Source organism: Delphinus delphis, chromosome 4 (assembly GCF_949987515.2).
Source record: "Delphinus delphis chromosome 4, mDelDel1.2, whole genome shotgun sequence".
NCBI lineage: Eukaryota > Metazoa > Chordata > Mammalia > Artiodactyla > Delphinidae > Delphinus > Delphinus delphis.
Window position 1 is genome coordinate 125902197 of NC_082686.1, and position 25801 is coordinate 125927997.

The following is a 25801-nucleotide window of genomic DNA, read 5'->3' on the forward strand; positions in this document are numbered from 1 at the left end:
TTTCTGAGAGCTTCCTCATCTGTAAATGAAGGGGTATGGGGGTAGGACTTGATGATACCCAGAGACCTTTCCAGTCCAGAAATTCCATGCTTCTCTGAAACTCTACTGATTGAATTGACTCTTTAGGTCAGAATTTAAAATAATATTTTTTTTTCAGAAAAATAAGTTATTTTTATTTATTAAAAGACTGGTTCAATAGAACCATTTCCCCCAATTTTTTTGGCTTTTTATATGACAGTGATTTTGTAATGTAACTTTCTATATGGGGAACATAAAGATATTTAGTCTCCACTCTAGTATGGGTGATAGAAATTTTTTTTTTTTTTAAAGAAGCAAGTAGCAGCAAAAAAGTTTTTAGATTATACCAAGAGCAGTAAATGATTAAGAGAAAGACATAAATTTCAGATAAAAGTAGAAATGGATTCTTGGACAGCTTGAACATGAAATTAATAAAAACTAAAATATCTGACCACGTTGAAAAAGATTTAAATTTCTTGCCAGTTTCATACAAAATACTGACATCAACTAAGATAACAAAAACTAATAATATGCCACTACATCCTGGGCATCAGTAACAAACTAGTTAAGAGGGGTCATTAATTTAAAGAGTATTTAAGACTAGTCACTACCCAAGAAAACTTGAAATGTTCTGAAATTTTATAGCTTATATATGAAAGAAACTTGGGAGAGAACTTCCCAAATTTGATAACGATCCTAAAAATGTACTTCACCTTACCATTAACAAGGTATAAAACTTAAAGAAAATTTTCCAAGCCATCTAAAATAATGTTTCTTAAATTAAGGACTGGGCTCCAAAGCAGGGCTTACAATGTAATATTGTATATTAGAAACAACAGAGGCTTGAGAGCCAGCCAGACATGCATACAAACCATAGGATGTTCTGCCACTTCCCATGTGAACCATCACTTTGAGCCTCAGGTTCCTCCTCAATAAAATGAAAATAAGTGATAGTTATATCAGAGAGTTACTGTGAGGATTAAAGGAGAGACTCTAAATATAAATAGTACGGTAGTGCTAGTAGGTGTCATTATCGTTATTATGATTAATGAGATGGTCTGACTTCCTCAGCCACCTAGATTCTCCCTCTACTGTGCACTACTTAGAATTTGAAGATAAGGAATTATGTTGAGAAAGTGAGACCAGAATTAGGAGGTACCACAGGTTTCTTATATAGGTGATGGCATGGGGAAGTGATAGCTCGGAAGATGTTGAGGACGACTGAGGAAGAAAAACTAATTTAGAATAACATAGCGATGTTGAGTGTATGCTTCGCGCTGAGGTTTCGGAGGCTGATAACACCCCTTCCTTCCTGTTCCAAATTTGGAACCCACTGAGAGGTAGACACAAAGTCACATACATGGAGATCAAATTGAGACTTTGCTACTCATAAAGCTGGCTTGGAGGGCAGAGATTAAGCACACGGAACATGGCACCTAATTTAAGACTCCGCACAGCTCCCTCAGAAGGGCTGCACCACCGTGGGCCATCCCCACAAGGACCCGCTTTTCTAAGCTCACCTGTGGAGTTGCAGAGTCAGCCTCTTCCCCTGTAGTGGGGGCACTGGGCTGAGTTCCTTCTCCCAAATGTACCATTCAGATAAGTCTGGTAGCCCAGGGAAGAGAGAGTGAGGGACAAAAGAAGCTCCTGGAAGGGAAACTCTCAAACATTTTTTCCCCTCCTCTCTCCTCCTGGGAAATGGAGTGGTTAATCCTTTCCTTCTATGGAAACCTAAGGGGAGGTGGGGAGGAAGTGGGCCCCCCAGCTAACATTTCTTATCTTGGATCTTCATGCTTTATGCTTGCCTGGAACTGTTGGAATGTTTTACCAAATGAGGGTGAAAGAGAATTTTATTCTCTGCTTTTTATTCCTTTCAATTGATCTTAGATATGAGAAATTTGTAGGTAAAGCCTATACACACAGAAAGATATATAGATAGATGACAGATAGGTAGATATAGATGTATAGATACTTGACTACTATAGTGGATGTATTTTTTTTTTTTTTTTTTTTTTTTTTGCGATATGCGGGCCTCTCATTGTTGTGGCCTCTCTCATTGCGGAGCACAGGCTCCGAACGTGCAGGCTCAGTGGCCATGGCTTACGGGCCCAGCCACTCCACAGCATGTGGGATCTTCCCGGACCGGGGCACGAACCTGTGTCCCCTGCATCGGCAGGCGGACTCTCAACCACTGCGCCACCAGGGAAGCCCCGGATGTATTTTTTTTAACAGGCTTTTTTTTCTCCCAAATTTTTATTTTAAATAATTTATAGGATCTCAATACTGAAGAAAATTGCTTTGAAATGCTGACCTAAAATAAATAGATGGCCAGGTAGTTTTCCAGCAAAAATGGGTTTATTTGGGATCAGCAGAGAATTTTAATTTGGGGTCTGTAACCATGGTGAGTCACATGCAAGTGCCAGCACAGTGAAGAAAGGAGAACTCTCATCAAGGGGAAAGGAAGTTGGGAGGGCTGGAGTAAATAAAGAGTCCATGGGTTTTCACTGGTTGAGTTATTGCCAAGGAAGAAGAGGAGTTTTTTTCCTGTTGGGCTCTACTATCATGGCAGGATATGAGGGTCTCTCTTCCCGTCTCTCAATTCAATTTTTTTTTCTTTTTTTATTAGTTATCTATTTTATACATATTAGTGTATATATGTCAATCCCAATCTCCCAATTCATCCCCCCTGCCCCCGCTTTCCCCCCTTGGTGTCCATTCGTTTGTTCTCTACATCTGTGTCTCTATTTCTGCCCTGCAAACCAGTTCATCTGTACCATTTTTCTAGATTCCACATATATGCGTTAATATACGATATTTGTTTTTCTCTTTCTGACTTACTTCACTCTGTATGACAGTCTCTAGATCCATCCACATCTATACAAATGACCCAATTTCATTCCTTTTTATGGCTGAGTAATATTCCATTGCATATATATATACCACACATTCTTTATCCATTCGTCATCAGAAAATCTACAAACAACAAATGCTGGAGAGGGTGTGGAGAAAAGGGAACCCTCTTGCATTTTTGGTGGGAATGTAAATTGATACAGCCACTATGGAGAAACAGTATGGAGGTTCCTTAAAAAACTAAAAATAGAATTACTATACGACCCAGCAATTCCACTACTGGGCATATACCCAGAGAAAACCATAATTCAAAAAGACACATGCACCCCAATGTTCACTGCAGCACTATTTACAATAGCCAGGTCATGGAAGCAACCTAAATGCCCATCGACAGACATATAGTGGATGTATTGGTTATCTATTCTTGCATAACAAGTTACTCTGAACGCAGTGACTTAAAACAGCAATAAATATTATCTTACATAGTTTCTGCAGGTCAAGAATTTGGGAGTAGCCTAGGTCGGTGGTTCTGGCTCAGGATCTCTCACGAGATTGTCATTAAAATGCTGCCTGGGGCTGCAGGGCTGTAGTCTTTTGAAGCCTGACTAGAGCTGGAAATCCACTTCTGAGATGACTCACTCAAGTGGCTGCAGGGAGGAGGCCTCAGTTCCTTGCCACGTGGGTCTCTCCTTAGGGCTGCTTGAGTATCCGCATGACATGGCAGCTGGCTTACTCCAGGATGAGTGATCTAGTAGAAAGCAAAGCAGAAGCTGCAATGTCTTTTATGACCTACCTTTGGAAGCTGCACTTTGTCATTTCTGCAATGTCTTATTAGTTAAACAGTCAGGCCTTTTCAAGTGTGAGGAGACATACAGGTGCATGAAGACTGGGAGATAATTAGGGGCTAATTAGGGCCATCTTAGAGGCTGACTACCAAAGTGGTTGACTCGCCAAAGACTGAATTTTGTTTTCTTCACTTCTGGAGAGAAAATGGTCGGTGAATCCCATTGGTGGTCTTTGAGATATACCAAAGCTACCTCTTGCTCTCACCCCCAGATAAAGTATTATATTATTAATCAGCCTTTTGTGAATTTAGGCTGAAAACAGAAGATGCCAGGAAGGTTGGGACCACCTTTAGTACACAAATGTGGCAGTGCAGGCTATCTGTGGGGGGAATGCCACATGACTCTCAGACATTTTCTGAGCACTTACTTTGTGCTAGGTATTATGGCTTATGTACAGGATCACACTGCCTCCTTGACTGTGAGGTGGGACCTACTTTTCTGTTTTACAGAGCAACAACTCAGGCTCAGAAAAGTGAAGTAACTTGCCTGTAAGTGGTGGAGCTGGGTTGTGATCTCGGATCTGTTGAACTTTAGATCAGTGCTTCCCAAACTAAGACACACACAAATCACCCGGCAGGCGGTGGGATCGGCGGGGGTGGGGGGTTGTCCAGTTAAAGTGCAGAGTTGGTTTCAGTAGACTTTGACCAGGGCTGGGGTTCTGCCTATCTGACAAGCCCCCAGGCGATGCTGACACGGCTGAGGCAGGGACCTCTGTCTGGTAAGGAGGCTGCAGAGTTGTCTCTGAATGACTACACCAAGGGTGAGGACTTCCAAGCAGCACAGTACCTGGCACAACTAGTTGTCAAACAAAAGGCAAAACTCTGCAGAGGGGAGCTGAAACCCACTACACTCAGTCCACTATGGAAGCATCTTGCAACTGTGAAATCAGCAGGTGGGCTTATCCCACTCACCTGAGGAAAGGATGAGGGTTGGTTTGAGGGGCTCCCCTGGGAGGCGAGGATTTCCAACCATGCCCTTTCTGAGGCCTCTTCCTTTTTCTGGGGCCACATGCTCCCAGGTAGCCATTACCTGGAGGTCCCTGAAGGCCATCTGCTTCGGGGAGTGCATTTGGCACCGGGCAGGAAGCTGTGTTTCCCAACCTCACCACACTGGGCTTTCTCAGTGAAACTTCCAAGCTGAGGAAGAGAGCTGGGGTGACGAGCTCTATGTGTGTGTGTGGGGGGGGGGGGGGGCGGGGGGAGTGGGGCGGTAGGGGGGACTGAAGTGGCACCCTCAGCTGGGCTAGGGAGCTCTAGCTCTCCGCTCTTTTTTTTGTCCCCTACAATTGTGGCAAGAAGATCAATCCTCTAAGAATGTGTAGTATTTCCCTGAGAGACAAGACAATGAGTATTTTTCTTAGCTCATCCAGGAAGTTAACATACAATACATTCTTAATTGCATTTAGGAGCATTTATTCAATTGTAACTAGTGTAACTAGTAATTCAGAAAGTGCCCAGTAATACTAATGTTATAGCGCACTTGGAGCGCTTCCCTCCGAAAGCTCCAAGCGTTTCCTCAGTTAGGCTTTGAGGATGATGCTGGCATTTGGCTCCAGAAGCAAATCTGAATTCTTGTGGACTCTGTGTCCAGCGTTCATTACCCTTTGGTTTTCTAAGGCGAGGACCCAGTGGTTCACTTTCTTTCATCTTCAGATCATTTCAGTCACCCTCCAGCGTGATTCCTATAAGCCCTGGTAGGAACTTCAGAATCAAGAGGGAGTCACTCTCCATTTCATGGCAAACCTCCCTTCCCTCCACCCTCACCAAGCCCAGAGCCAGGGAGACACTCCTGTTTGGCATTTAGACTGGTCAGAGAAACCCTGTCTGGCTTTGCCACCTTATCAGCCATATAACCGTGGGTAAATGACATGACTTTCTACACTTTAGATTGCTCATAGTTTGCAGTCGATCCTTCTCAAACTCTTCCAAATAATTGCAGAGGGAGAAACACTCCCAAATTCACTCTATGAAGCCACCATCACCCTGATACCAAAACCAGAAAAAGATATCACAGAAAAAGAAAATCAAAGGGGGCTTCCCTGGTGGCGCAGTGGTTGACAGTCCGCCTGCCGATGCAGGGGACACGGGTTTGTGCCCCGGTCCGGGAAGATCCCACATGCCGTGGAGCGGCTGGGCCCGTGAGCCATGGCCACTGAACCTGCGCGTCCGGAGCCTGTGCTCCGCAATGGGAGAGGCCACAACAGTGAGAGGCCCGCGTACCGCCAAAAAAAAAAAAAAAAAACAGAAAATTATAGACCAATATCACTGATGAACATAGAAGCAAAAATCCTGAACGAAATACTAGCAAACAGAATCCAACAACACATTAATAAGATCATACACCATGGTCAAGTGGGATTTATCCCAGAGATGCAAGGATTCTTCAATATATGCAAATCAATCAATGTGATACACCACATTAACAAATTAAGGAATAAAAACCATACGATTGTCTCAATAGATGCAGGAAAGGCTTTTGACAAAATTCAACACCTATTTATGACAAAAACTCTCCAGAAAGTGGGCATAGAGGGAACCTACCTCAACATAATAAAGGTCATATATGACAAACCCACAGCAAACCTCATTACTCAATGGTGAAAAACTGAAAGCATTTCCTCTAAGATCAGGAAAAAGATAAGGATGTCCATACTCTCCACTCTTATTCAATGTAGTTTTGGAAGTCCTAGCCACAGCAATCAGAGAAGAAAAAGAAATAAAAGGAATACAAATTGGAAAAGAAGAAGTAAAACTGTCACTGTTTGCAGATGACATGCCACTATACATAGAAAATCCTAAAGATGCCACTAGAAAACTACTAGAACTAATCAGTGAATTTGGTAAGATTGTAGAATAGAAAATTAATGCACAGAAATCTCTTGCATTCCTGTACACTAATGATGAAAAATCTGAAAGAGAAATTAAGGAAACAATCCCACTTACCATTGTAATGAAAAGAATAAAATACCTAGGAATAAACCTGCCTAAGGAGGGGAAAGACCTGTACTCAGAAAACTATAAAACATTGATGAAAGAAATCAAAGATGCCATAAACAGATGGAGAAATATACCATATCCTTGGATTGGAAGAATTAATATTGTGAAAATGACTGTACTACCCAAAGCAATCTACAGATTCAATGCAATTCCTATCAAACTACCAATGGCATTCTTCACAGAATTAGAACAAAAAGTTTTACAGTTCGTTGGAAACACAAAAGACCCCAAATAGCCAAAGCAATCTTGAGAAAGAAAAACAGAGCTGGAGGAATCAGGCTCCCCGACTTCAAACTAAATCTTAGCTTTTAAAAACATGTGTATCTACTATATTCCTAGCAGTGGGTAGAACTCAGCAGGGAACCCAGTGTTCAACAATTCATTGCTCCTGTCTTTGACAGTACGAAGGTATAAACGTAGCTATGAAACAGGACAGAATACAAGTGCAGATTGAGAAAGAACACATTGTACCTATGGAGAAAAGGCTGAAGAGGGGGTGGTACAGAAAGAACCATGTTGGAGAACTTGCATTTGATAACCCCATTAATAGCTAATAGCTAGTATTTAATGTGCATTTGTTACATGCCAAGCACCCTCACAAATCCTTCATATGCATCTCATTTAACTCTCTTCATTTTTTTATTGTGTTAAAAAAATAAGACTTACCATCTTAACCTTTTTTTTTTTTTTTTTGCGGTACGCGGGCCTCTCACTGTTGTGGCCTCTCCCATTGCGGAGCACAGGCTCCGGACGCATAGGCTCAGCGGCCATGGCTCACGGGCCTAGCCGCTCCACGGCTTGTGGGATCTTCCCCGACCGGGGCACGAACCTGCATCCCCTGCATCGGCAGGCGGACTCTCAACCACTGCGCCACCAGGGAAGCCCCATCTTAATCATTTTTAAGTGTATAGTTCAGCAATGTATTTTCATTGTTGTGAAACAGATATCCAGAACTTTTTCATCTTGCAAATCTGAAACTATACCCAATTATATAACAACTCCTTTTTTCCCACTTCCCCCAGGCAGTAATAACCAGCATTTTACTTTGTTTCTATTAATTTCACTATTTTAAGATACCTTATATAAGTGGAATTATGTTTGTGACTGGCTTGTTTCACTTAGCATAATGTCCTCAAGCTTCATCCATTCTGCAGCATATGACAGGATTTTCTTCCTTTTTAAGGTTTAATAATATGCCATTATGTGTATATAGTACATTTTGTTTATGTATTTATCTGTCGATGGACTTTTGGTTTGCTTCCACCTCTTGGTTATTATGAATAGTGCTTCTATGAACATGGGTGTGAAAATATTTCTTCAAGACCCCATTTTCTGTTCTTTTTGATGTATAACCAGAAGTAGGATTGCTAGATCATATGGTAGTTTTATTTTTAATTTTTTGAAGCCTCTAAACTGTTTTCCATAGTGGTTGCACCATTTTACAATCCTACCAACAGTGCACAAGGGTTCCAATTTGTCCACATGAAGATCAAAACTTCTTTTCTTTTTTCCTTTCTCTGTTTCTTTCTTTCTTTCTTTCTCTGTTTCTTTCTTTCTTTCTTTCTGTACCCATCCTAATGGGTTTGAGGTAATATCTCATTGTGGCTTTGATTTGTGTTTCTCTGATGATTAGTCATCATTATGCATCATTCCATATGCTTGCTGACCATTTACATTTCATCTTTGGAGAAACAACTATTCAAGTTCTTTGCACATTTAAAATCAGGTTATCTGATGTTTTGTTGCTGAGCTGTAGGAGGTCTTTATATATTCTGGATACTAACTCCTTATCAGATACATGACTTGCAAATATTTTCTTCTGTTCTGCTGTTGCCATTTCACTCTGTTGACTGTGTCTTTTGATACATAAACGTTTTAAGATTTGATGTAGCCCCATTTGTCTATTTTTGCTTTTGTTACCTGTGCTTTTTGTGTCATATTCAAGAAATCACTGCCAACCCAATGTCATGAAAATTTCCCCCTTTGGTTTTTCCTCAGTTTTATTGTTTTAGGTCTTATATTAGGTCTTATATTTTGAGTTAATTTTTGTGTATAGTGTAAGATAAGGATCCAACTTCATTGTTTTACATGTAGTTTTCCAGTTTTTCCAACACCATTTGCTGAAGAGGCTGTCTTTTCCCCATTGGGAAGAGGACACCTCTTGGCACTATTGTCAAAGGTCATTTGACCATTTATGCAAAGGTTTATATCTCGGCTCTCTGTTCTATTCCATTAGTCTATTTGTCTGTCTTTATGACAGTACAAAACTGTTTGATTACTGTGGCTCCATAATATATTTTGAAATCAGGAAGTGTGAGTCCTTCAACTTTGTTCTTCTTCCTCACAATTGTTTTGACTATCCAGGATCCCTTGAGATTACATATGAATTTTAGGATGAATTTATCTATTTCTGCAAAATACACTGTCAGAATTTTGACAGGGATTGTGTTGAATCTGTAGATTGCTTTGGGTGGTGTGGCCATCTTAAAATATTAAGTTTTCTAATCAATGAACACGGGATGTCTTTTCCATTTGTTTGTGTCTTCTTTAATTTTTTCAGAAATATTTTGTGGTTTTCAGTGTACAAGTCTTTCACCTCCTTGGTTAGGTTTATTCCTAAGTATTTTATTCTTCCTGATGCTATTATAAACAGAATTGTTTCTTTACTTCCTCTTTACGTTGTTCATTGTTAGTGTACAAACACACAACTGATTTTTGTGTCTTGATTTCGTGTCCTTCAACTTTGACAAATTTGCTTATTAGTTCTAACAGGGGTTTTTTTGTGTGTGGAATTTTTAGGGCTTTGTACATATAAGATCATGTCATCTGTGAAGAGATTCTTTTTTTCTTTCTTTTCAATTTAGATGTGTTTTATTTCTTTCCCTTGCCTTAGTGCTCTGGCTTTAATGCTCTTCAGTTTGTGGATTAAAACATTAAGGTGTTAGGAAATGTCTTACTACTGCAAACATTTAAGACCTTCATTTCCCAAGATTCTTGTTTTTCATGTTTTATGCACACACTTAATCTCGATGGAATCAGCAGGAAAGCTGTCTTTTACCCAGGGGTCAGAGTCCTCCCTGGTCCTAAGTCCTCTCTGGTGGAGGACTTAGTTTGTTCATTCTGAAAAACAAATTATTTCTACCATTTTCTGAGGCCTTATGTCCTTACCTCCTCTAAAAAGAGCTGCTCTTTTAAAATAATCTCTAAAATTAGACTCTCCCATATTTCTGCACATATCCCCCCTCACCAGTTATGATACTTTAAAAATTGTCTTAAATATTTCATAATTGTTAGAATGCACAGCCAATGCTAAGAATTTTTTATGGATTCCAATACAGTCATTTCAACCATATATATGATATATGATGTTATACAGCACTGTATGCTGTCATTATTTTTCAGATGAGGAAATTGAGGCCCAGAAAATTTTTACATCTTATCCAAAGTCGTAGAGCTTGTGAGTAATGGTGCCAGATTTAGAACCCCGGCAGCCCAAGTCCTGAGTGCCTGCTTATCGCAAATGGCCCAATATCTAGCCTAAGCCTTACTTTTGTGTTTTAAGTGATCCTAAAAATGAATTCTCAGAGAACGTACCGTCAGGATGTGGACGTGGATGTTTAAGTTGCTGGAATTTCCTTCTATCTGGTGGTTCCTCAGAGAGGTATGTTCAGATGTCTGGGAGTCAATTGGTTTTTGAAACAAGAACAAACCCCTCGATATCCATATGGAGACTTGCAATCCTGCCTACACTTTAAATTAACCTTATTGACGGATTTCCTGCCAAGCTTAGTTTCATTTATTATGCATGTTCCTTTTAGTAGGTGGAAGAAAAAAATACATGAGAATTATCCTCTAAATAAAGCAATATATAAACCAGGCTCATAAATTTTCTAAAGTTTATTTTTATTTGCCAAGCTCTTCTGTATTTTGGGGGGGATAAGTGTTTATTTAATAAAAAGAAAAGTGATATCTTGAAATAAGGATATCTTAGTAGTAAACAGCCAGGAGTGGATCTTTTTTCTCTTTCATTCATCATTGTCAGCTGAAGACATTCTCAGCCTGCAGCTAGGGGTGAAATTGATGGCGTCTAGATGGGTGAGCCACTTCACTGTTTCTTCTTGAGCTTAAAGAAATTTCAGCCTGAAATTCCACCCTTTCTGGATTCTAAAATGTGACACCAGATACAGGTAGTACAATAGTTGGGCCTAAGACTTACTGCAGGGCTGCAAGTCAGAATCAGAATTCCCTGGAGGTGATGTGGGGAAAGCACTCATGGGGTGTTCCCATTTTGGGATGAAAAAATATGAATCAAGGAAGGGTGAATAAGGGAAAGTGCCTTTATTTAATATTTTTTGATATTACCTAAGATAGCCAGACAATGCAGTTTGTCGGGAATACTCTTCGCTTTTCATGATCTGGGGAAAAATATTGAAAAAAGAAACTTGGGTCATTGGTACCCATAAATGGCTACTTTATAACTGTTCTATCTCTCCAAACCAAGCTGGAGTTTGGGGGAAGGAGAGTGGTTCCCAAAACAATTTACAGCTTACTGCTTTCTCTAAATAGCTTGGAGCTCTAGAACTTTCTGTCTGACTGGGAAAAATAATGACCCAGTTGATCAGTTACATATGGGCTTGTTCAGAGAATTTCTGATGGAATCTGTGATTGCAATCCTTTCAGACCCCATGCTCCCTTTTATAACACATATTTGAATGCTCTTTTTATTATCCTGAAATGAAATTTAAATATTACACATTAAAAAATAAAACACTTTGTTATAAAAGGAGAACTAAGGAAAGTAATTTTCAATAAGAGATGTTTCTCAATTCACAAATACTCAGACAAGGCAACTGTTAAAAGATAATTTAAAAAACCAAACAAACAGATAAAATCATGACCCTCACCCAGATAAAAAATGTCTTTATGGTAATTAACTCATAAAGAGGAACCAGGCAAATGTTATAACCCATTCAAGAGAGAAAGAATGGATATATTTATAAATTGGGAATATTGAAATGATGTATAAATGGAGGAAAAACTAGTTTTGTCAGCAGTGGGGAAGAGAGGTTAACTGAACCTCTACCAGACAGGACAGAACACAGATGTCTACAGACAAAACTTATCTTGCATTGTTATCACTTATCTACATTTTACAGAGTTGTAGAATTGTTCCCATGGAATCAGATAACGCAGAGCGGTGTGCTATAGATAGCACACAGTTTTTCATCAAAGTACAAATTTTTGCCTACACTATCCTTAATGAAGTAATCAGACATTCACCACTATAGGTAAAAACACCCTGAATAAAGCATCTATACCCACAGAGTGACTCAGTTGGTTGAATTGTCACCTCAAACACATTGAACAGTGATGCTTTCAGATAGTTTCTGAAATGGAGACCAATACTTGGTAAATTTCTGAACAAAGAAAGTACACTGTTCCCTCAATTTGTATGGTACCTGAGCTCCTAGAAAAGGAGGTGCTTATTAAAATCATCTGAGAACACTTTGTATTAGTGTGTATAATGGAGGTGGGTTCTAGGTTAAGATCATTATGTTTTTCACCTATACGAATATCTGGCAGAGCACTCCAAAGCTGTGGGAGATAGAGCAAATCCTTTATTGTGGGGCATTTTCCTGTACATTGCAGGGCATCTACTACCCTGGCCCTGTCCTCTGAAGGCAAGTGGTACCCTCCAATCATGTGACAACCAAAATAAAAAGCCTCACAAGTTACCAACAGACTCCCTAAGGATGGAGTTGCCCTGTTGGAGAAGCAGTGTCAGAGCTGAAATATGCCCAGGGACCCATCGCTTCATCCCCATCTCCAGCAACACCATTTGCTCAGCCGGGCAGCTATGAAGAAAAGCAGAGGGCCTGCTTGAACAGGGTTAGGCCAAAGGTAACTTTTTTATTTTTTTTTTTGCGGTACGCGGGCCTCTCACTGCTGTGGCCTCTCGCATTGCGGAGCACGGGCTCCGGACGCGCAGGCTCAGCGGCCATGGCTCACGGGCCCAGCCGCTCCGCAGCATGTGGGATCTTCCTGGTCCGGGGCACGAACCCGCGTCCCCTGCATCGGCAGGCGGACTCTCAACCACTGCACCACCAGGGAAGCCCCAGAGGTAACTTTTAACTTAAAGAATTGACTCATCTCCTCCGAATCCCTCTCTTCTAGGTTTAACTAACCAAGTTGATAGACCAAGGAGGTCCATCACTGAAAGTAAATACCCATCCCCGCTCTATTTAAGCTGGAGTCTGCTTCTGCCTTTCTGAAGAATTCTTGCCCCAGGACCTGTGGTAGGGGGCGGGGTGGTGGCAGGCACCGATAGAAAATGGCACCGTCAAATGACCAAAGAGCTGGTGACAGAGGAAGGGGCGTGGCCCAGGAAGTGGGGGGACTGTGTGTACTTGCCACGGCTCAGGGAGTCGTCCCCACTTACCCAATGTCGCCAGATTTTCTGATTTTACTTTCAAAAGAAACAGGAAATCTGCACTTTTTGTATGCAATTTTTCAGTTCTTAAACATTGGCTCATGTATATGTATAGATAAATAGATGAGAGATAGAGAGATAGATAATGTACTTAACAAATGTATACACATATAGAAACACAGATACCTCCATTCATACATACGGCTCCTTCGAGTTAGACTCATAAATAATAGTGACTTAGGTACTGACTAGGACCCTCGTTTGAATCAGAATGAAAACTATGAGCTGGGTATTTTACTCCCATTGCAGAGATGAGGGAAAGTGGCTTCGAGAAGGTGAGTGATTTGCCTAGAGTCACAAAATAAGTAGCTGGGCTGTTCTGCTCCTGATACCAGGTTGCTGCCCAGTTTATGAAGAGACCACAAGATGAATGAACATTGTTCTGACCAAAACAAGCCACAGGAATAATTTCTGTTGAAAACTGCCTTTATGCACTTATTTAAGTGAAATCAACATTTCTTAAAGCTTCTTGACCTATGTCCCTAGCAGAAGCGTGGGGAGATTTCTAGAGAAGTCAGAGTATCCGAGTTTGATGGTATTTGCAAGTGACCTGGGTGAGCCATTTGCTGTGTTAGCCTGCCATCCGTCAAAGCCGGTGATGAGAGTGACTGAATCCCCAGAGGTTGCTTGTGAAAAATGTTAAAAGCTTTAATTGAAAGGATCTCAAACACAGACCCCAAGTAACTTACTCACTGTGAATTCCTGTCTTGCCCCCAGATACCCTGAGGCCCTGCCAAATACCAGGGCCAGGTCATTCTCATGTACTTAAGGCATAAACCCCTGGCAGGACCTTTGATGGTGCTCAGCTTGGAGTCCTGCGCAACTCCAACTGGGAGGGACGCACTTGGAGCAATGTCATCTGTCAGGGTCTAACCTCTTTTCTGTGAATGTCTGCAAATTAAACCAGCCTTATTGAAAATGGGGATGTTTCATATTTAAAATGTCTTGATTGGAATGTACATATGATGAAAAACATAAGCTTGGCTTCCTAAAAAAACATTTGTTGTAACAAAGCAGCAGGAATTCCATCAGAAGCTTTCCATGAGCTTCAGGAAAATCCTTTACCAGCTTCCTTTCCCTTGTTTGTGATTCATTCATTCATTCATTGCCTGACTCAGCTTAGGGTATGATCCCAGGCTTACATTCTATTCAAATCAGTAAACATTTCTTCTTCCAGTTCTAACTCTGGGAAGGTGTCCATAACCTTCCCCAGACTGCCTAGGGGGAGCATGGAGCAAAAGTTGTTAAGAATTCCTGAGTGAAATCTCTCATTCATAAGCTCTTCAAACAAACAAATAAAAATTCTGCCCCTTTAAAAATGTTTTTATTACATCCTTAATGCATGCTCATCAAAGACAAAGTAATGAGAGAAAAGATAAACAAAAACAAAAGTCTTGGTGATCTCACTTAAAAACGTGTGTGTTATTCAGGGTAAGTCATCAGACCTAATGAAATGTTCTCTGAATCTAAGGGAAAATTAGGCAAGAGCTGGCCCCCAAGTTCGCTGCATTCTTTTATTCTTGCAAAGTCTGACACAAGATGATCATTCAGTTGCCTAATCTCCCTGTGGATAAAATTTCTTTGTTGATAGATAAGACTGGTAAAACAGTTATCATCTGTATTTAGAATAATATATAATAGTTTAACAATTACCCACCAATATATACTCTGAGCTGACTATCCAAAGCAATTTAGGACCATTCTCTAAATGTATATTTCAAATCACGTCCCATTATGTGGAGCCCTTATGCTTATGAAGAGAGGCAGAGAATACAAATGTGGGAATGAGATGCAGGGAAGCACAAATTGTGTAAATGAAATCTGGACTGTTTCTGGGAACATAATTTCATGAATAAAGATGATCTAGCATCTCTGAACTATGTATTTTAAGATTAATATTTCTCAATAGTACTTGTCAAAGTGAGTGGCAGTAGAATCCATAATAAGTACTTTATTGAATTATATTTAGTTTAAATATAAATGTAAAAAGGCACCATGAATTCTCATGTCAAATTATGTCACCCAGAAGTTAATTAGTTGTACCATGATTCAAAAAAAGAATTCTTTTTAATTTGGCGGAATACAGGTTTGTATTTCTAACAATTCAATCATTTTTTAATTAATAAAATTTAATTTTTAGGTTCACAGCAAAATTGAGCAGAAGGTACAGAGAGTTCCCATATACTCCGTATCCCCACACATGCACAACCTCCCCACGATCAACATCCCAAACCACCGTGGTACATTTGTTGTAATCAGTGAACCTACACTAAAACATCATTTCACCTAATGTCCATAGTTTGCATTAGGGTTCGCTCATGGTGCTGTACGTTCTACGGGTTTTGACAAATTTATAAGGACATGTATCTAATTCCGCCATTGTAGTATCATACAGAATAGTTTTACTGCCCTAAAAGTCCTCTGTGCTCTTCCTATTCATCTCTCCCTCCCTTACAACCCCTGGAAACCAGTGATTTTTTTTTTTTTTTTTTTTTTTTTACTGTCTCCATAGTTTTACCTTTTCCAGAAAATCATTTAGTTCAAAATCATACAGTATAAAGCTTTTTCAGATCAGCTTCTTTCACTTAGCAATATTCATTTGTTTCCCTGTGTCGTTTTATTGACTTGATAGCTTATTTTATTTTAGCCTGAATAATATTCCATCATCTGGACGTACCACAGTTCTGTATCCATTCACCTACTGAAAGACATCTTGGCTGCTTCTAAGTTTGGGCAGTTATGAATAAAACTGCTATAAATATCTGTGCACAGGCTTCTGTGTGGACATAAGTTTTCATTTCATCTGGGTAAACACCAAGGCCCTTACACACCAGGCTGGAAACTGGAAGTCCTCAAAGGCATTATTTTTTAAATTTCTAGAAAACTACAATACTATGGTCAAAAGTTCTGCTGGTTATATTGTTCAGCCTCCTCATCTCAAATTGAAATCAGAACAGATAAGCCCACTTTGGGGCACACATTTTCCTTCCTTTTCTGAGCTTCTTTTCAGCATTCACTGAGTATTATTTATCAGGCAAGGCAAGAAAATAACCTTTTTCTTCTGGTTTCTTGAATCAAGAATCTACTTTGCTATTTTAACAGATCACTTTTCAAGTAAAAAATGGAAAGGAATCAGGAATTTGTATTTCTACATTTCCATTTATCATGTCCTTTTATGTCTATTTCAAATCCAAGTCCAAGTCCATCAACCCAGAATGTGGAATCACATCGAAAAAGCTCTATCAAAATTAGTCTCTGTTCCTACCCTCTATCTGAAAAATAAACTTAGAAGATAAAAATCTAATCTGCTGAGACTCAAATGTTAGGCTTTGTACCAATGGGTGATACAGGGGGTACCAAGGAGTGATAAGTACACTGATGATGTCAGTCAATATACTCATCACCCTCACGGTAACTATTTGTTGCCTGTCTTTTCTGTGAGACTGTCAGCTCCCCAAAGGCAGGGACAAGGCCTGACTGACTACTCTCTGGCACATGGTCAGTATTTCAATATATATTGGTTGAATGTATCATTGGTTCATCAGATATGTTAAATATTAATTAACTTCATTTGTGTAACAGTGATTAAGCACCTACTAGGTACAAGGCTGCATACTGGGTATTTGGGGTGTATGTAGATGAGTGTAGTTCATTCCCTGCCTTCCAAGAGCTTACACAACTGTCAATCGTTGTAGCAGCCTGTCTTTGTCAAGTCCATATCCCCTCGGGCTCCCCCTCCTCCCACTCTGGATAGTTCCATCAGGAATTATGGCTTCCAGCATCACTTCACATGAAGGCATTCTTTAGCCTTGGAGTAGCTCAGCACCTTAGAGGCAGGCTGGAATGATCAGAGAAATAACATCTCCAGAACAACTCACATCAAATGAAGGTGGCAGTTCCTTGCCCTTCAGTAGAACACTCTTGAGTACATGCCACTCAGAGTCTCAGGGGGTCCCCAATGGAGCTGAGACCAGATGCTCACAGTAGTAACCTGCTCATTAAGATACCCTTTATTAGCTTTTCTCCTTTCTTGGTCTCACTTCCTACTCTGTCACAGTGCTTCCTGGGATCTCTTCCCAAATAAATTATTCTCCCCAAATCCATCACTCTGGGTCTGATATTAGAAGAAGCATGGACACTGGAGTGTGATAAGTACGAGAGGTATGAACAGAGAGCTATGAGAATGCAGAGGGGGAGGGGATTAATTCTAGCTGGAGAAGACTTGGCATCGTTTGAATGCGGTCTAGGTGGGGGCAATGAGTGCACCTGTGGGAAGAGATGCTTCAGGCAGAGCAAACAAGGGCACGATGGTGTTGAAGAACACAACGCGCTCAGGGAATTGTAGGCAATTGGGTCCAGAGGGAATGTGGGTAGAAGAGTATCTCAGACTTTCCCGGAAAGTACTCCAGAGCCCCACACATTCCAGCAAGGAGGCAGTTCTCTCTGGCCACTTTCATCCTAAACTTCAGCTCCAGTTCCTTACCCTTCGTACACTGGTACTTTGAAATGGCCAGACATTCTTCTTCTCGTAGGAATCCGAATATAGAAAGAGACATAGCCACACATTATCTATAAAAGCAGCCATATGGTAACCACTGACCAACCCACTGTCTTTTTCAAGCACGGTACTTTCTTTCTGCCTGTAGATTTGAATTCATGTTTTCTGAGTTCCCATGACATGCTGAGCATTAGTATTTTGCTCTTTCTGAGGGCTCACAGTCTAAACATAGTGTCCATGCCACAACCCAGACAGGGAAATTTTCCTCCCTTCTGTTAGAGGGTAATCTTAAATTTTAAAACAAACCAACAAAAAAAGGAAGTGTGTCATGGAGTCAAAGAACATGACCCTGACATGTACACACTGCTCTATTTAAGATGGATACAACAAGGACCTAATGTATAGCACAGGGAGCTCTGCTCAGTGTTACGTGGCAGCCTGATGGGGGGGAGTTTGGGGGAGAATGGATACCTGTATATGTATGGTTGAGTCTCTTTGCTGTGCACCTGAAACTATCACAACATCTTTAATTGGCTATACCCCAATATAAAATTAAAAGTTTAAAAAAAACCCAAAAAACAAAGAACATGACTCAAGCTAACTTTACTTTGCAATCTACTCTGTTACTTCCTAAGCAAGTACCATGCATATGGATGGTCCTGACAAGTCATTCAATCTCCAGTGCTGACTCAATTATAGCCTCTTACCATGATCAACAACTGCTAAATTGATTATAAACCCAGAATGAGAGCTGAAAACCAAAAAATAGAGATGTGGCAGCAGGACGGGAGCAGAATAATTTGGTCGTTTTCCCAGCAGGGGAAAGCCAGTTTAGGAAAGCCAAAATGAGTACTTCTGGAACAGGTATACACTATTGGAAAATAACAGAGAAATTAAAGAAGTTATTAAAGCTCGCAAGAGAATCTGGGGAGAGAACACTACTCATTTCAGCTCAGCAGGAACCACTCTGCATTATTATGTCTTGCTCTATACTTAGCTTTGAAGAAAGCCACAAATTACGATGGTTAAATAGAGCTTTAGAAAATGGAAAATAGCAACATTGCAAGTACAGAAGAGCACTGGGGTAGAACACCCTCCATACCATTCCCAAACTGGGCTGGATCTAGAGAATTCCTGAAATTCCTCCTTCCCTCAAGAAGTTTAGCCATGTGTCCTTTATGAATCCCCATTATTATAATATTGCTTATGTAATAAATACAGCTTTGTTTTGTTTTTAAACCAAAGGATCAAACAAAGGTTGGGGGAGAAAGAAAGCTGCTGGAGTACTTCGACCAGGCTGAGTACTTGGGGAAGATGCTAACTTAGTACATACCTGGATTGAGAAGGGAATGACGGTGATCACATTTTTGAGCTCTTTGTACATTTGAGACATTGCTCTATATCATATCACATGTGTTAGCTAAGTTATCCTCATAACAACCTTATGAAATCGATACGGTGCCTAATCCATTTTATAGGTGAGGAGACTGGAGCGCAGAAAGGCTAACTAACTTGCTCAAGGACACACAGCTGGTGTAAGTGGCAGAACCAGGATTCAGTCTGACCCCAAAGCTTGTGTTCTTGATGACCACGCTCAGAGACCATGTTAGGAACTGAATGTTTGTGTCCCCCCAATATTCATATGTGGAAGTCCTAACTCCCCTATGTGATGGTATTTGAAGGTGGGATTTTTAGGAGGTATAGATGAGGTCATGAGGGTGGAGCCCCACGCTGAAATTACTGCCCTTATCAAAAGAGAAAGGGACACCACACTTCCCTCTCTCCACCATGTGAGGACACAGTGAGGGGCGGAACGGTGAGAAAATAAATTTTCTTTTTTAATTCTTTTCTCTTGAGTTGCGGGATCTTTGTTCCCTGACCAGGGATCGAACCCACACTCTTGCAGTGAAAGCACAGAGTCCTAATCACTGAGCCACCAGGGAATTCCTTAAATTTCTGTTGTTTAAGTCAGCCAGTCTCTGGTATTGTGTTACAGCAGCCCAAGAAGAGTAAGTCCGCAAAGCTATTACAACCAAGCTGTTACCCACGGAGTCAAGGAATTGTAGGCAGGAGAGTTTCAGCTGAGACCCAGGGATTTATTTCAGGGGCTTCGCTGTGAGTACCTTGCTTCCTGCAGGATAGGTCACAGAGAATCGCTTGGCCCAAGGGTGACGTACGGTTGATCCAAGACCAGGAGTTAGACTTTTGTGGGAAGCTGCGTAAACTAAAGCTCGGTACCTTCCCAGCTATCAGTGGTCACTTCATTCCTGAGTGAAGCTGCTGTTATAAGAAAAATATTCAGTGATTTGGAGCTGGACAGGGCTGTTGAAGAAAAACGGGCGAGTCAGTGGAACTAAGAAAAAACCTTCCTCCTCTCCTTCCTTGGAAGATGGTATGAATCAAGAGTTGTGTGAAATATGAGGAGGTTACTATTTGAGGTACCCTAGCGTGTCCCTCTCAGCCTTTCATAGAATCCCAGTCCCAGGGGGTTTAGCTCTAACCCACTTTGTTACAAAATTTTTGCCACTAAGAATAGCAAAACATTTTGTTCCTATAATATCCTTATGCATATATTCGCTATGTATGGGGAATTTTACTTCTATGGAATAGATTCTGAGAAGTGGGGTTTGTAAGAGGAAGACTATTTTTAATTTGAAAGATATTTTCAGGTTTGCTTTTAAACAGGCTCTAACAAATCACTTTCCACTGCTACTGTAGGGCATATTTGTCTTTCTTTCTTAAACATCCTTCCTAAGTTAATGGCTTTCTCCTCAGGGAGAAGCCAGATACTCACTTTCCCAGCATCCCTTGTAGTTTGAATGCAGACATGTGATCTAGGCTCTGCCAATTAGACACCACAAAGACTTCACATTAGTGAGACAAAGATACAGGTCCTCATAGAGTCCAATCGATATTTCCAGCTTCTAGACATAGCACTGGCAGTCATGCCTCATTCTGGAAGCTTTGCTGCTCCATGACAGAGGTATCCTGTCAACCCCTCAGTAGCGGGAACTGGTTTATCATCTCTTAAATGCACTCGCAGCTGTCAATCCCATTGCCTCTACCCCAGTTGGGGCCACCATGATCTCTTGCTGGGACAGCAGCAGCAAACTTCCACCTACTCTCCCAGTCCCTAGCATGATTAGAATCCATTTTCCACTCTGCAGCCTGAATGATCTTCCTAAAACTCAAATGTAATCATGTCATCCCCTTGCTTTTAAAACCTTTCATTTTCTCCCCTCTGCCCCAGGCTGAAGTTGCTATTCCTTAGCCTGGCCCACAGAATCCTCCAAGAGCTGACCAGGGGTTCCCTCCCCAGGCATGCCTCTTTCTTCTCATCGAATTCTATACTCTAGTCATACTGAACATTTCTCAGGGTTTTGATGGTCCCATGCATTTTCTCACTTCTGGGCTTTTGCAAACACTGTACCCACTACTTTCTTCCCTTCTCTTTTGCCTACCTAACTTCTTCTTCTCCAGTTGTCAGCTTACATGTCACATCTCTGATTGCCCGGGACTAGATTATGTGTCCCTTCTCTAGATTACCAGAGCACCTCATAATTCTTATCTCTGTTTTCCACTAAGTTATATAAAGGTAGGGACAGTGACCATTTTGTTCCTTTCTGCATATTCAGTGTCTAATACAGTGCCTGGCACATAGTGGGTAATAAATTCAAGTTTGTTGGATTAATAAATAAATAAACAGATGAGACAGATACTATTATCATCATTCAGTCATAGGGTAACTGAGGTTTACAGAGTCTATTTTCATAAAGTTAGGCTAGTTAACAGTGGACCTGGGACCAGAACACAGATCTTCTGACGCTTAGTGTATTTTCAACTATCCCTCATTGCCCCCTTTAAATGCAATTTATCACTCTTTTAAGCTTAATAAACATCATTGTGATGCACAAAACCCCTGTAAGGCAGGTATCTCAACCTTAGCACTATTGGCATTTGGGGCCAGATAATTCTTTGTCGTGGGGCTGTCCTACACATTGGAAGATGTTCAGCAGTGTCCCAACCACTAGATGCTAGTAGTATCCCCCTCCTGCTTGTCTCCAGACATTGCCAAATGTCCCGTGGGGGCCAAAATAGCCTTCAGATAAAAAACAGTGTTCTAAGGATACCAGGCACAAGCTGTTAAATCTCTACAGCTTTGCGTTGAGAATATAAGTCGCAGCACAGACATACCCCCGCCCCGGTGGAAAGATGCAAGTCAAGTGCAGATTCATGTCCAAACCTCGATCTTGCATCTTTTAAGCCACAGGTCACTGAGCCTCATTTTTCTCCTGTGCAAAACTGAGACCATAACACTCAAGATTGCAGGGAGAATTAGGGAGAAGGTACATAAAGAACTCAGTAAGTTACATTAATTTAACTAAACCACTGCTTTCTTTGGGCCAATAGCTAGTGCGTCAATTCACCCAAACATGCATAAAGAAAACATGACGAAAGAGAGGAGTTAGAAATTCAGGGTGAACTGGGATAGGTTTGATGGCAGAAGGCTTTTGCATTCTGGGAGGCCAAGAAAAAAACCCAAGTTTCAGGAATGAAAACAAGAATGACATTTGAACAAGCTTATGGGCCTGCTGCCTGTTACTTATTCTCTCATAATTTCATGGTTTTATGGAGAAAACAAATAAAAAATTCATACTTAATGGTATGTTACCATTTTTTAATATGATTACACACCCCAGATTGGATTGGTGTTGGACTTGGGGAGGCTGCAAGTTTCAAGATCTATCAGAAGGGGAATGAGGTGCTCAGCAGCTGCTCACATTCTCCCTCTCCTTTATGAATTTTAACGCATTTTTATTTAGTATTTGACATACTGTGTTTGTTTACAGATTCCTTCCATTTTGAATAGCAAGTCTAGAAAAAATATTTTTCTTCTAAGCATCTACCATTTTTTGCTGACTTCCTACTTTGACACAACAATGCTGCTCCGGAAAATGCTTTTTAGGGAATTCCACATGGTGTCACTGCCTGAGGGTTCAAAGGATTAAACTAAAGGGATATAGCATTCCTGCTGGGAACAGTAGAACTCAATCCTCTAACTCCACAGAACCTCCACCCCCTCCCTCTCTCCCTTCTCCTGCCTGGGACTCCAGAATTGCTTACTCCCCTCTATTCCTAGTGAGATGCTCCAAAATGCAATCTTCTGCAACAGAGCTAGATGCTCTTACTTAGGTCTAAGGATGTCTACCTCCTGAACCCTAAACTTGAAGATATAAGGAAATAATATCCACCAAAAGCCACGCATTAAAATGTCCACTATTAATACCTAGAGTCTGTCATACAGAGTGAAGTAAGTCAGAAAGAAAAAGACAAATACCATATGCTAACACATATATATGGAATCTAAGAAAAAAAAATGTCATGAAGAACCTAGGGGCAAGATGGGAATAAAGACACAGACCTGCTACAGAATGGACTTGAGGATATGGGGAGGGGGAAGGGTAAGCTGTGACAAAGTGAGAGAGTGGCATGGACATATATACACTACCAAACGTAAAACAGATAGCTAGTGGGAAGCAGCCGCATAGCACAGGGAGATCAGCTCGGTGCTTTGTGACCACCTAGAGGAGTGGGATATGGAGGGTGGGAGGGAGGGAGACGCAAGAGGGAAGAGATATGGGAACATACGTATACGTATAACTGATTCACTTTGTTATAAAGCAGAAACTAACACACCATTGTAAAGCAATTATACTCCATAAAGATGTTAAAAAAAAATATATTGGCCCAAACCTGGAAACATCCCAAGTGTCCATCACAGTGGAATGGACGGACTGCGGTAAATCCACACAGTAGAACACTACAGAGCAATGAGCATGAACAGAGTACAACTTCATGCAAAGACACCGATGAATCTACCATTAACTAAGGAGGGGAGGCACTAAAGAGTGCATTTGGTGCTCTTCGGTGATCTTAAAAAGCAGCAAGACTAATCTCTGCCGTTAGAAGTCAGCCTAGTGAAAGTCAGGAAGGTGGTAACCCTGTGTCAGGGGTAGTGACAGGGAGGGCTTCTGGGGGCTGGTTACAAGAGTGTGTTCACTTTGTGGAGAACAGTTTCTCTTTTGTTTTGAATTTTATTTATTTTGTTATACAGCAGGTTCTTAGTAGTTATTTATTTTATACATATTAGTGTATACATGTCAATCGCAATCTCCCAATTCATCCCACCACACCACTCCCCGCCACTTTTCCCCCTTGGTGTCCGTGCATTTGTTCTCTACATCTGTGTCTCTGTTTCTGCCCTGAAAACCAGTTCATCTGTACCATTTTTCTAGGTTCCACATATATGCGTTAATATACGATACTTGTTTTTCTCTTTCTGACTTACTTTACTCTGTATGACAGTCTCTAGATCCATCCACATCTCTACAAATGACCCAATTTCGTTCCTTTTTATGGCTGAGTAATGTTCCATTGTATATATGTACCACACCTTCTTTATCCATTCGTCATCAGAAAATCTACAAACAACAAATGCTGGAGAGGGTGTGGAGAAAAGGGAACCCTCTGGCACTGTTGGTGGGAATGTAAATTGATACAGCCACTATGGAGAAACAGTATGAAGGTTCCTTAAAAAACTAAAAATATAATTACCATATGACCCAGCAATCTCACTACTGGGCATATACCCAGAGAAAAACATAATTCAAAAAGACACATGCACCCCAATGTTCATTGCAGCACTATTTACAATAGCCAGGACATGGAAGCAACCTAAGTGTCCATCGACAGATGAATGGATAAAGAAGATGTGGTACATATATACAAGGGAATATTACTCAGCCATAAAAAGAATGAAAGAATGCCAATTACAGCAACATGGATGGACCTAGAAATTATCATACTCAGTGAAGTAAGTTAGACAGAGAAAGACAAATATCATATGATATCACTTATATGTGGAATCTTAAAAATTATACAAATGAACTTATTTACAAAACAGAAACAGATTTCGAAAACAAATTTATGGTTACCAAAGAGGAAAGGTGTGTGGTGGGGGATAAATTAGGAATTTGGGATTAACAGATACACACTACTATATATAAAATAGATAAACAACAAGAACCTACTGTATAGCACAGGGAACTATACTCAGTATGTTGTAGTAACCTATAATGGAAAAGAATACACACATACATATGTATGTATGTATGTATGTATGTGTAACTGAATCACTTTGCTGTATACTTGAAATTGACACAACATTGTAAATTAACTATACTGCGATGAAAAGAAAAAGAGCATGTTCACTTTGTGAAAATTCACCAAGCTCTTCATTTACGACTTGTGCATTTTTCCGGATGTAGATTATATGTAAACATTCACTAAAAAAAAATCAAACAAAAAATAAAACGTTTAAAAAAAAACCCCAGAAATTTCCAACATTTTTATTTCTTTGAAAATCCTCTTTCTTTCACTTTAGGCCTCTCTCTCATAAAAGGATATAGTCTCATAGCAAAATTATTTTAAGCTTTAATAACACTTTTCAGAAACTAGAAGAAGAGCTGAAAGATCTGAGTTCTAGTTTCCACTTAATTTTCCTATTGATTTCTGTGAACTGTGCATTAAGCACAGAATGTTACTGCCGCAAGATACCTCAGGGATCATCCAGTAAGTCTCCTCCAACACCTTCCTTCTCCATAATAGGGAAACCGAGGTCTAGAAAAATGAAGTGACTTACTCAGGGACATGTGTTCTTTAGTAATAAAATGGCATGGAAAAAAATTTCAAAATGAAAGTGGCAATGACAGTTTGTGGCCCCAAATCTTCCCTGATTTCTCCTTCTATTTAAGAATGAAAAGATTACTGATAGGGAGAAGCAACTGGGTCATTATATAAATACAGAACTTTATTTAATTTGCTCAATTTAGATAAGAGCTAATGCTCTCATTTGGTTATTGTGAAACAAAATTGCCTTTTAATTGGCACTTACAAGATAGTTTCTCTTTGAGGCTTAAAAAACAAAGATGAAATAGGAAAGTGTGGGTTATGCTCCCATAACAAACAGCCCCCAAATCTCGGTAGTTTGAAACAGCTCAGGTTTGTAATTATGCCACGTGTCTATCAAATGTCAGCAGGAGCT

The 25801-nt window shown here is 40.4% G+C and overlaps 1 long non-coding RNA gene across 4 annotated transcripts in view; it reads right to left on the reverse strand.

Moving 5' to 3' along the window:
• LOC132425068 (uncharacterized) overlaps window positions 1–25801 on the reverse strand; it is a 107413-nt gene that overhangs the window by 73000 nt on the left and 8612 nt on the right. For all 4 annotated transcript variants that reach the window (XR_009519333.1, XR_009519331.1, XR_009519332.1 and 1 more), the window contains exon 2: window positions 3351–3616. This is a non-coding gene — a long non-coding RNA (uncharacterized lncRNA). The remainder of the gene's footprint in view (window positions 1–3350; window positions 3617–25801) is intronic.